We start from the raw sequence: 11,843 nt of genomic DNA, 5'->3' as shown, positions 1-11,843 counted from the left end.
ATGTAGGTTCGCAAAGCCATGAGCATTAACGGTAAAGCGACATCCGACATTGTCGTCGTGTTTGTGTTTGTCGCTGCTGCGCTAACGTCGCTGGGACATGTGACACGTATACAGTGACATCACACTCGGCGCTGTGATGCTCTCTAGCCGGTGGAAAGGCAAACCGGTTCTTAGAAGGTTCGCCAGTGGAACCAACTTTGAACCAGCACTAGCGCTAGCTCTGAAACAGCACCCGGTTCTTTCTGGTGGAAAAGAGGCAAAGAGCTAACTAGCTCTAGAGCTAGTTTCCTAGCAGATACCTAAAAGGCTAGCTTTGGGTTGTATAGTAAAGCTGAGAAACAACATCAGTGTATAACAGATTCTAGTGGTCCAGTTGGTGGACAGATGTCTTCTCTTTTAGCCAGAGGTCATTACTTTACAGGGTCTTATTTCCTCAACATGTCCTCTCTCCATGCAGTAATAGCATGTTGCGGCATTGTTAATAGCACAGCACTACCAGGACGACGGAAGAACGAGCGGGATTGCGAACGTGCGAGGAATATGAGCGTTTTTTATTTGCATACCCATGCATATTCATTAGACTCTTTCTAGTTGCACGTACGTATAACACCGCACAGTCTGCTCTATACTCTATAACATCATCATCACTAATTACACCAGCGCTAATAACATACCGTATTCAGAAAGGTGGGAAAAGGGGCGGGGCTTAGATTTGAATAGCAATGTGATTTGCACATCTTGCATATTCATAGATCGGGACATTTGTAGTGATAAAGAAGGTGTAAAGTTTTTCCTGACACACACACACACACACACACACACACACACACACACACACACACACACACACACACACACACACAAGTGCACAAGCAGTCCAAGCTGTGCTACGGTGTAATGAATAGGTAGAGAGAGATAGAGGAGAAGACGAGAGCAGAAATGAAAAACAGAAAACCGAAAAAAGACAAAGACGAGAAGCAAAAACTGGAAAAAAAACCCATCTGCCTTTATTTAGCATCAGAGCTGTCTGTCCATGTTTGCAGGAAAAAGCATTAATAAAAGGATGATGTGAGAGAGAGAGAGAGAGAGAGAGAGAGAGAGAGAGAGAGAGAGAGAGAGAGAGAGAGAGGAGAAAGAGTTCATTGTTCTGTAAAGGGGGTGATGGAGAGTGTTTATAGTAGAGGAATGAACTGATTTTTGGAAATGTGAGAGATGTAGGATGGGCTTCTATTAAGCAGTTTCTAAGAACATGGTCCAATCTAATCCAAACCCCCCCCCCCCCCACACACACACACACACACACACATTCATTAAACCACATATTTATCAACATGCCTAAGAATTTTTTTTCCTTCTTGTATTTTTTTTTTGTAAGGACGTTCTTACAGCCTCCACATCACTGTGTATTGCTATGGAGACATTCAGTACACAGACATAAAACACACACACACACACACACACACACACACACACACACACACACACACACACACACACACGATCATTTAAACACAGATTTATGAATAGTGGCACCCAATCACCACTCAGATAGAGAACAGTTCAAGTATTTACCTCTCTCTCTCTCTCTCTCTCTCTCTCTCTCTCTCTCTCTCTCTCTCTCTCTCTCTCTCACTCGCTCACACTCTTGCTCTTTCTTTCCCTCTGCTTCTCTCATATGTTTTTAGCTCAGTGACCACTGGTGCTGTAATTATGCCTCCCAGAAAACAGCCTGTAGAATTGTACAGTGAGATTCAACGTGATCTGTGCTTTGGCTTGTGTGTGTGTGTGTTTGTGTGTTTGTGTGTGTGTGTGTGTGTGTGTGTGTGTGTGTGTGTGTGTGTGTGTGTGTGTGTGTGCGTGTGTGTGTGTGGCAGCTGCACATGCAATTTGAGGGACTTTAAGATTCTGTGGCTTTCACTGTTACCAAACAACCTCTCTCTCTCTCTCTCTCTCTCTCTCTCTCTCTCTCTCTCTCTCTCTCTCTCTCTCTCTCACACACACACACACACACACACACACACGCAAGCCTTGTCCTTCTCTCTTTCTGTTAATCTCTCTGTCTCTCTCCCCATATGGTCAGCATTGGACTAAGGCCATGAGGGAGAGGGACACAGGCAGAGTGCTGATGTATGCTGTGTGTGTGTGTGTGTGTGTGTGTGTGTGTGTGTGTGTGTGTGTGTGTGTGTGTGTGTGTGTGTGCTGGTAGGGGAGGTTAAGTTGGAGACAGCTAGAATGACCTGTAATTGATTCATCAATGTAAGGGTCAGCAGAAGTGTGTGTGTGTGTGTGTGTGTGTGTGTGTGTGTGTGTGTGTGTGTGTGTGTGTGTGTGTGTGTGTGTGTGTGTGTGTGTGTGCGTGCCACTCTTCAAGTGGCAAGTTGTCAGGCTACACACACTGTCACACACACTGTTTTAAGTGAGACTTTAAATAAAGATGATGTCTGTTAACTAAAACATAGAAATGAGTAAAAATGAACACGGGTGTACAAACTTTTGCTTGAGGAAGTGATTTGGCTTTGTGATTTTTTTTTCTTCTTCTCCCTAACAGTGCGTGTCATTAGTGTGACAGACAGCTCGACACAGCCGGTCGCATTGCCGTGAGCATGTGGTGATGATGCTAAACCGGCAGCTGTTAGCTTTTTTATTCATTTGTTAGCACTCGTAGCTAATGCAGGTTTTATTCCCAGGATTTATGAACCACGTGGATCTGGTGTGATTTGCCCAGAGGACCGAAGACTCTTTCTAACCCACATCAGTAACTCCACTTTGTAAACGGAGAACCCAGCGAGACCGCTTAATTCCACCCAAACCGATGCATTATTTCACACGTGTGAGACGCTCGGCTTCATCGACCCGCTTGTTTTTGAAGCCCATGAGGGAAGAGAAAACCAAGCTCATGTTTTTTTTTTTTTTTCTCATACTCCCACACACAATCCCTTTCATCTCTGACTCTCACCCTGCTCTGAGGAGGAGACAGCAAAAGATCACATGTAGGACATGTAATTAAGGGAGATGAAGCGGGTACAAGTGCGTGTGTTGTTTGATGAACATGCCTAAGGCCACGCTGACCCGGCTGAAATTTGTAGCGGTTTAGGTTCATTTCCCGAAAGTTTCCCGTCCACGCTGGGTGTCTGACCCCTGGCCTTCGTGCCATTTCCTCTATTTTCGTTCCTTTTGATGTTGCTGTCATGACACAAGTCAGGCTTTCTTGTTCGTCCGCAGACGCTTTGGACACTATATAAAGCTGTTAAATTTGAAACTTTCCTTTTGTGAAAGGTCCATACGCTAAAGAAATCCTGTCATGAAAAAAGTGAACATTGGTAAATGGTTAAAACCTTGATTAAGTATATTATTTATATATAATGTCTCCTTCCGAGACGAGGCCACGCATCCTTTTCCTGCAGCTGAGAGACAACCAGGCCACACCTCTTTTACTGTGACTGACACACAAAGACCACACCTCCTTCACTGCGACTGACACACAAAGGCCACACCTCTTTCATTGTGACTGAACTGTACAGATAACACATGTGAGAACCTTGACCAAAACCGACAGGCACAGAGGCCACACCTCTTTTATGGCAAATGAAGGCCACACCTCTTTTACTATTATTAAGAGGCAAACAAACCAATCTCCTTCATTGAAACTGACACCAATAGAAAACTTCTCCTTCACTGGGACTGGCACTAAATGACCACACCTCCTTTACTGGGATTGACACCAAAAGGCCACACCTTCTTCACTGGGACTGATACTAAAAGACCACACCTCCTTTACTGGGACTGACACCAATAGACCACTTCTCCTTCACTGGCACTGACACTAAAAGACCACACCTCCTTCACTGGGACTAACACTAAAAGACCACACCTCCTTCACTGGAACTGAGACCAATAGACCACACCTCCTTCACTGGGACTGACACCAAAAGACCACACCTCCTGCACTGGGACTGACACCAATAGACCACGTCTTCTTCACTGGAACTGACAATCACCAAGGCACTACAACTGACACACCAAAGCCATACTTCCTTCACAGGACCCAATACACACATAGGCCATGCCTCCTTCACTAGGACCAATGCACACAGAGGCCACACCTCCTTCATAGGACTGAAACACAGAGGTCACATCTCCTTTACTTGGACTGAAACACCAAAGCCATGTGTCCTTAATTCCTTAAACTGATATGCAGGTTCTAGGTTCCTTTAAAGGTTTCACTTGGGACCTTTTATGTGTGTTAGAATTTCATTCATTCATTTTCTACCGCTTATCCGAACTTCTCGGGTCTCAGGTATCATCGGGCATCGAGGCAGGATACACCCTGGACGGAGTGCCAACCCATCACAGGGCACACACACACTGTCATTCACACACACACTCACACTACGGACAATTTTCCAGAGATGCCAATCAACCTACCATGCATGTCTTTGGACCGGGGGAGGAAACCGGAGTACCCGGAGGAAACCCCCGAGGCACGGGGAGAACATGCAAACTCCACAAACACAAGGCGAAGGCGGGAATCGAACCCCCAACCCTGGAGGTGTGAGGCGAGCGTGCTATGTGTTAGAATTTAACAAAGAAAAATTCTCTCAAGAACGACAAAACTAAGGAACCTAGAACACGCAACCAAATTGGTTTCACATGGCAAAAAATAAAACTGGTGCGTTCACCTGTTTGCAGATGGATAGACTGCAAGAACCATGAAACTTGCAAGAACCCTGCAAGAACCTTGAAAATGTCAAAACTCTTTCTGCTCCTGGAAGCAGGAATCAGACTACAGATAACACATTGTCTAAAACATCAGGTTTTCTGGTGAGCTATATGTGTGGCCAAACTCATTAAATTATGCATCCCCATCTTCCTAATAAGAACAAGTTATCCTCCATCCCCCAGTGTTTGCTCATAAGTGCACAGAGGGTTCTATAGGCTCGGGGTCATGTGTGCGAGTGTGATAATCTGGACCTTTGTCTCTCTTGCAGCCGGCTGTCTGTCTCTCCCAGGGTGTCTCTGGCATGCTGGTTGGAGGCTGAGTGAGAGGTGTAAGGTCACAAAGCTTCACAAAGCTTCACAAAGGGCTCGAGCCGATACAAAAGTCAGAAAAGTGTGTCTGTCGGGGGGGCAGATGCACCGCCTGGTTTAGGAACAAAGGACCATCAGCATCCACCCATCCTCCCAGCCACCCACAGAAAAGATCTGCTGGCATGCCCTCTGTCACAGGAGGAGGCAGGGGGGTAAAGCACTGGCAGGCGTGCAACACCGTGAGCTAATATGTGGGAGAGTTTCATGGCCACGAAGGGGGGGAAGTCGTTTGAGGACAAAAGAAGTAGGACTAAAAGTGTGCCTCTTGTTTTCTTTTAAAATTGAGAGAGAATGGATTTCATTCTGGTGACTCATCTTTAGTCAAACCAAGTGGAAAGTTCTTTTAGCATGTAGCATTTCCAGGTTATTCCTCCACCATTATAATCCTCATCAGCAACCACTTATGCCCCTTTTCCACCGGAAAGAACCGGGTGCTGGTTCAGAGCTAGCGCTAGTGCTGGTTCAAAGTTGGTTCCACTGGCAAACCATCTAAGAAACGGTTTGCCTTTCCACCGGCTAGAGAGCCATCACAGCGCCGAGTGTGACGTCACTGTATACGTGTCACGTGTCCCAGCGACGTTAGCGCAGCGGCAAACACAAACACGACAACAATGGCGGATGTCGCTTTACCGTTAATGCTCATGGCTTTGCGAAACTACATCGGCATCCAAACGCGGCGAATAAAACGTGTACGTGCGGCTCCGTGTAATCTGTATAAACGGAGGTTGTAATCGATAAAGTACATAACGTTATTTTATCGTTAACACAGAAAAAAAATTAGCCTTAGCATGTAGCTACCTGCTATCATGTGTGCTGATAATGTATCATATCGCAGTAAAGTAAAAGTGTATTAAACATCAGTATACTTAAGGTACATTAACAAATGCGCTAACAGTAGCCCCGCCCCCAGCTCCTGACGCAAGCGGTTCTTAAGTCTAGACCAGCAACGTTTTGGTGCTACTTAAGAACCACTTTTCCTGGTTTAGAGCTGGTGCTTTGGCGGTCGAAACAGAAAGAACTGGTTCTAAATTAGGCTCCGAACCAGCACTCGAACTGCCTCGGTGGAAAAGAGGCATTTGATACTAGATTTGATCCCAGCAAAGCCTATGCAGGGAACCCTGAGTTTGAGGCAAGAATACATTCTGGTTGGGAAGCTAGTCTATCACAGGACATATTCAAATGTAGGAGTGATTTAGCGTAGCCAATCCACTTAGCAGCACATACCTGGAAAACTGTTGAAAAAGTGGAAGAACACACCGCCTTAAGAGCTCAGGAGCGAACTACAGTAACTGTACCGACTGATTCAGCGTGCCATCATTTCTGCCCAAGTATACAATTTCACTCACTGCCTTGTAGCACTGATAAAGAGAAAATAGATCAGTTCTGTGTCAGCCATGTCGAAAATTGGACTTTCCGCTCATACTATAACTTGCTCTCCTTCTCCCGAGCACTCAAACAAAGAGGACTTGGAGCGAGCCATCCATCTTAATCATGGCTGGTGCACAAAACTAACGACCTGGCGATAATGACTGATAGCCACTGCTTTCCCACAAACTCTAAGCTTTATTAGTTTAAAAATGTTAGCAAAAAATCCAGAAAAGCATCTTTCCCTCCAAAATCTCTGTTCTTTCCATTTGCCTTTATTCCTTAGTCCTGATGATACTTATGAATACACGATGCCATCATTCGCCGGATAAGATTCTTGTTACTATGTGTATGGCCCATTACAAGAACTGTTATTATAACCAGAGAATTCTAAGCATCTTATGGTAAGAGTAAAATAACTTAAAAAATCCCTTCCGATATAGTCTGGGGAACATTTTAATTTCTAACCGGTGATTTCATTTTTTTAATCCTGGCTCTTTCTGTAGGCTTGGCACGAAGGTTATGAATGATAAATAAGCCAGAGATGCTCGTAGCAGACTGGCTGTAGCGAGCAGGGAAATGCATTTTAATACGTCAAATGAGATTTGCTTTACCGTGGCCCACATTTCTGATCTTATTTACCTAGGTGTACCAAGCTGAATTATACTCTTTCGCATCCTGATATAGAAATCTTTCCATTTCTGTAATTCCAAGTTCAGAAGCAAGCGACTAATCTCGAACCATTCCACGCTTATCTAGAGCAAAACAGTCAGTTTGCATCCAGGAAAATCCAGCTGCTTCAAAATGCTGCTTGTTCGCAAGCAGGGACTGGTATCATGTGACATGAATTTTCAACTCGGGCAACTATTTTCGATCATTAACGTAAGATGTGACCAATGAGAGTGAAAGTAAAGAAACAGTCCATGACATGGTGCTATAGGAAAATGACGTGTGGTACCGAGGTATGGAAAGCTCCGTCCTGGAACATCCGGAAGTGTACGATTCTCCGATAGTCATTTGTCCGATAGTCTAAAACATGTTTCTGTTATAAAGAATAACACATTGTATATTTATCTCTTTAGCTCAAACTCCTCGGCCTTAAAGTTTCAGAAAACTTTAAGAAGCAGCTTTAGCTATGATTGTTATTAACAAATGTTAAATAAATATCTCCTTACAGGAAAATTATTTAGGAATATATTTAACTTCCAGGTATACCAGGGGGGCACGGTGGTTTAGTGGTTAGCACGTTCGCCTCACACCTCCAGGGTTGGGGGTTCGATTCCCGCCTCTGCCTTGTGTGTGGAGTTTGCATGTTCTCCCCGTGCCTCGGGGGTTTCCTCCGGGTACTCCGGTTTCCTCCACCGGTCCAAAGACATGTATGGTAGGTTGATTGGCATCTCTGAAAAATTGTCCGTAGTGTGTGAGTGTGTGAGTGAATGAGAGTGTGTGTGTGCCCTGTGATGGGTTGGCACTCCATCCAGGGTGTATCCTGCCTCGATGCCCGATGACGCCTGAGATAGGCACAGGCTCCCCGTGACCCGAGAAGTTCGGATAAGCGGTAGAAAATGAATGAATGAATGAATGAATTCCAGGTATACCAATGACAAAGTCTGAAAAAAAAAACATAGATACCTCCAACAAGATGGATACTTAGCAATAAGCTAGCCGGGTAAATGGGTATAGTGATGAAAATAAATAGATAAAGAAATGTTTTTTTCCCCAGACGGGAATCGATCTTTAATTGAATGCATAAAATAAAAGCGCTGCTAATTAATAAGTAGCTTTACACCAGACATTAGTTTTACAGCTTTCTTACAGTTGCTTAATGCACGTCTGGAACAAATACTCTACTATCTCGTTTCCGGACATATGCTCGGCTGTGTTGTGCTGAAATTCAGGTTATCTTTATTGTTAGCAATGTTGACAGATCTGTTCCAGTTCAAAAAGCATTTCCGTGTACATGTATAATGGCACTATATGGCACTTTTTCCCTAAAGGACAACATAAAAAATTTAATTCGAAAGGAAGTAGGAATCTGTGTCCGACCAGAACTTCGAGCCGAAGCGTCTGCGGGTCGCACAAGCTCTATAGCACTTTTCATACTAAGTGAAACCAGCTGTCACCTTCATTTAATGAAATATTTCCCTAAAATCTTATATCCTTTTCTATATAAATATGTATCCCGTGTGGAGAGATGGACAACTCGGTGCATGCGAGAGAAGAATGTGAAAGGTCAGGAATGAAAACGTGTTTATGTTAGCCACACCGGGGAGACGTACTTCCTCAGGTTAGAGGCCATAAACCAAATCCCCCTCCTTTAGAATCTGCAAGATAAATAGACTCTCTGTTTTAAAAGGTGTGTGTGGAAGAGTGTGTGTGTGTGTGTGTAGCTTTAATTGAGCCCATTACCAGGTCTCCGCAGTACGAGGTCGGGTTACTCTACTGTGCTCAAAGAGCGTTTGTCCTTCCAGTCGCTGTGCTGTATAATCAGTTTAGGATCAAATTAAAATCGAAGAATTTTGTCCGTGTGCTGCTGCTGCTGCTATGGAGGGGAATTCCTGTTCAGGAACTGATTTACAGCATGATTTAGGAAGAATGTTTAACAAACATGTTGCCACGTTCATGTCCTTATGGCTATTATTCTTGTCCCAGACTAAACATTAAAAAAAGCAGTCAAAACATGCTAATAATAAATTGTGTCTGTAAAAACTAAAAACAAATAAAAACATGAGCTGAGGAGTAAAAAGACCTGTAACATGGAAAGAAAAAAGGTAACGTTTAAAGCACTGTGAAGTTAGAAAATATAATGATGATAAAAAATGTGTCCTTTGTGAAGATGTGACCTTTTTTTCTATTTCTCAGAGATTTTCTTGGCACAATAACTCTTAATCCTCTAACTTGAAGGGAAACTAAACATTCATTTTCTACCGCTTATCCGAACTTCTCGGGTCACGGGGAGCCTGTGCCTATCTCAGGCGTCATCGGGCATCGAGGCAGGATACACCCTGGACGGAGTGCCAACCCATCACAGGGCACACACACACTCTCATTCTCACACACACACACACACACTGCAGACAATTTTCCAGAGATGCCAATCAACCTACCATGCGTGTCTTTGGACCGAGGGAGGAAACCGGAGTACCCGGAGGAAACCCCCGAGGCACGGGGAGAACATGCAAACTCCACACACACAAGGCAGAGGCGGGAATCAAACCCACAACCCTGTAGGTGTGAGGCAAACGTACTAACCACTAAGCCACCGTGTCCCCTAGGAAACTAAACAGATGATCAAAAATGTAGTCGGAGACTGAACAGCTTCATCCTTTCATCTTAAATTCATAAAACTCAAAAAATTCTAGGTAAATTAGGTGGAAATTCTGGATGTTATTTACTTTATGACTCAAATGTACATTTTTAGATCTATCAAATCCCAAATCCCAGAGAATTCAAAACTAAGAAGAAAATGATAATTTTTGCTTATTTTTCCCCCTTAAAAAAAAAAAATATATATATATATATATATACATATATATATATATATATATATATATATATATATATATATATATATATATATATATATATAAAATAACATCAATTCAAAAAAATCTTCTGAAAAGCTCAAATGATCTGAAAAAGTGTTTTTAAACATTGACCCATAATTTAAAAAAAAAAAGCCCTCATAATGACATTAACTTGTGTTGCTTAATCTTTCTGAGGAATTCTGAAAAAAAAAACTTAAAACTTAAAAGTTTTCTTTTTTTTTTCTTTTTTTTTTTCTGTACTCATAGTGACAATCAAACTCTGTTAGTGACAACAAACAGAGAAATCTCCAAAAATCCAAAAAAGCAACTACTGTAAGAAAAGAGAGAAGTCATTGATTGAAGAAAAAGAAAGAAAGAAAGAAAGAAAGAAAGAAAGAAAGAAAGAAAGAAAGAAAGAAAGAAAGAAAGAAAGAAAGAAAGAAAGAATCCCAAAAGAAGTAACTACAAAGACATGTTAAACTGACAAAAAAAGAATGGATGGATGGATGGATGGATGGATGGATAAAAAGGATAAAAAGAGTTAGAATAAAAACAACAACAACAACTTTCTATGTTCTTTCTTATCGAAATGCTTCAAAGTTTCAGATCTGTCTTTTTAAGAAAAATCTAACTGGCATTCCTGTTTCAGGTCTTGCTCATTGTCCATCCATCCATCCATCCATCCATTCTTTTTTCTGTCAGTTTATCAGTTTAACTCTAATATTCATTACTCAGAGACTCAAACCACAATGAACAACGTGAAAGTAGAATCAGGGGCCTGACGTCTTCCTCCTTCTTTATTAATCCCCCAAATACAGCATTTAAACACATACAAAGGTTAAAAACCCCGAGTGAGAGCTGGAGGTGGCTGAAAACGGCTTTCAGTCTCTTTGTGAAAGACGATCTCTCACTCCGAAGAGTTTCCACTGTAATGGCTGTGCGCTGGGAATCCATCTCACTCGGATCGGTTAGAATCCCGTCCGCAAGACCGCCGCACGCATCTGCCAAGTCAAACAGACGGAGAGAGGGAACGAGTTAACGAGGCAGGGGATGCTGTGAGAACTCCCCCATCCTGATATGTCACCTTAAAGCCCCTCTCTCTCTCTCACACACACACACACACGCATCCAAGTCACTGCTGCCCCCAGACGTGTGTATGGCTTTGTGTTCCTGAGAAAGGGAGTGTGTCGCAAGCAACAAAGAGTCGCTCTGAGGTTTTGTGAGATGTTAGCGTGTGTTAGCGCATATTAGTGTGAATTAGTGTCTGTTATTGTGTGTTAGTGTGTGTTGGTGTGTATTAATGTGTGTTAGTGTGTCTAAGTGTGTGTTAGTGTGTGTAAGTGTGTGTTAGTGTGTGTTAGTGTGTGTTATTGTGTGTTAGTGTGTGTTATTGTGTGTTAGTGTGTCTGAGTGTGTGTTAGTGTGTGTAAGTGTGTCTAAGTGTGTGTTAGTGTGTGTTATTGTAAATTAGAGTGTGTTTATGTTGCCTACTATAGTAATGACAGAGTATAGAATCAGAGATGAGGAAAGAAAGAAAGAAAGAAAGAAAGAAAGAAAGAAAGAAAGAAAGAAAGAAAGAAAGAAAGAAAGAAAGAAAGAAAGAGATGGAATAAAGGAATAAAGGACTCATGATATACATGTAACCTTTGAGGGGGTAAAAAGGAGAGAAAGATGAGAGAAATAGAAAAAAGAACAAAGAGTGCATTAAAGATGGAGAATAAAAAAGGGGAACGTAGAGAAGAGAAAAAATAGCATCAGTGATTAAGGTAGAGAAAGTAAAAAGATGTAGAAGAAGAAAGAAACTGAAGAGAAGGGAGGAGAAGAAGCAGAAATGCAGACGGGATATATGAAAATAAAAGTAAA

This window comes from Tachysurus fulvidraco, chromosome 17 (assembly GCF_022655615.1).
Source record: "Tachysurus fulvidraco isolate hzauxx_2018 chromosome 17, HZAU_PFXX_2.0, whole genome shotgun sequence".
Taxonomy (NCBI): Eukaryota; Metazoa; Chordata; class Actinopteri; order Siluriformes; family Bagridae; genus Tachysurus; species Tachysurus fulvidraco.
The sequence above is the reverse complement of the archived record's forward strand: the minus strand, read 5'-3'. Positions refer to the sequence as shown.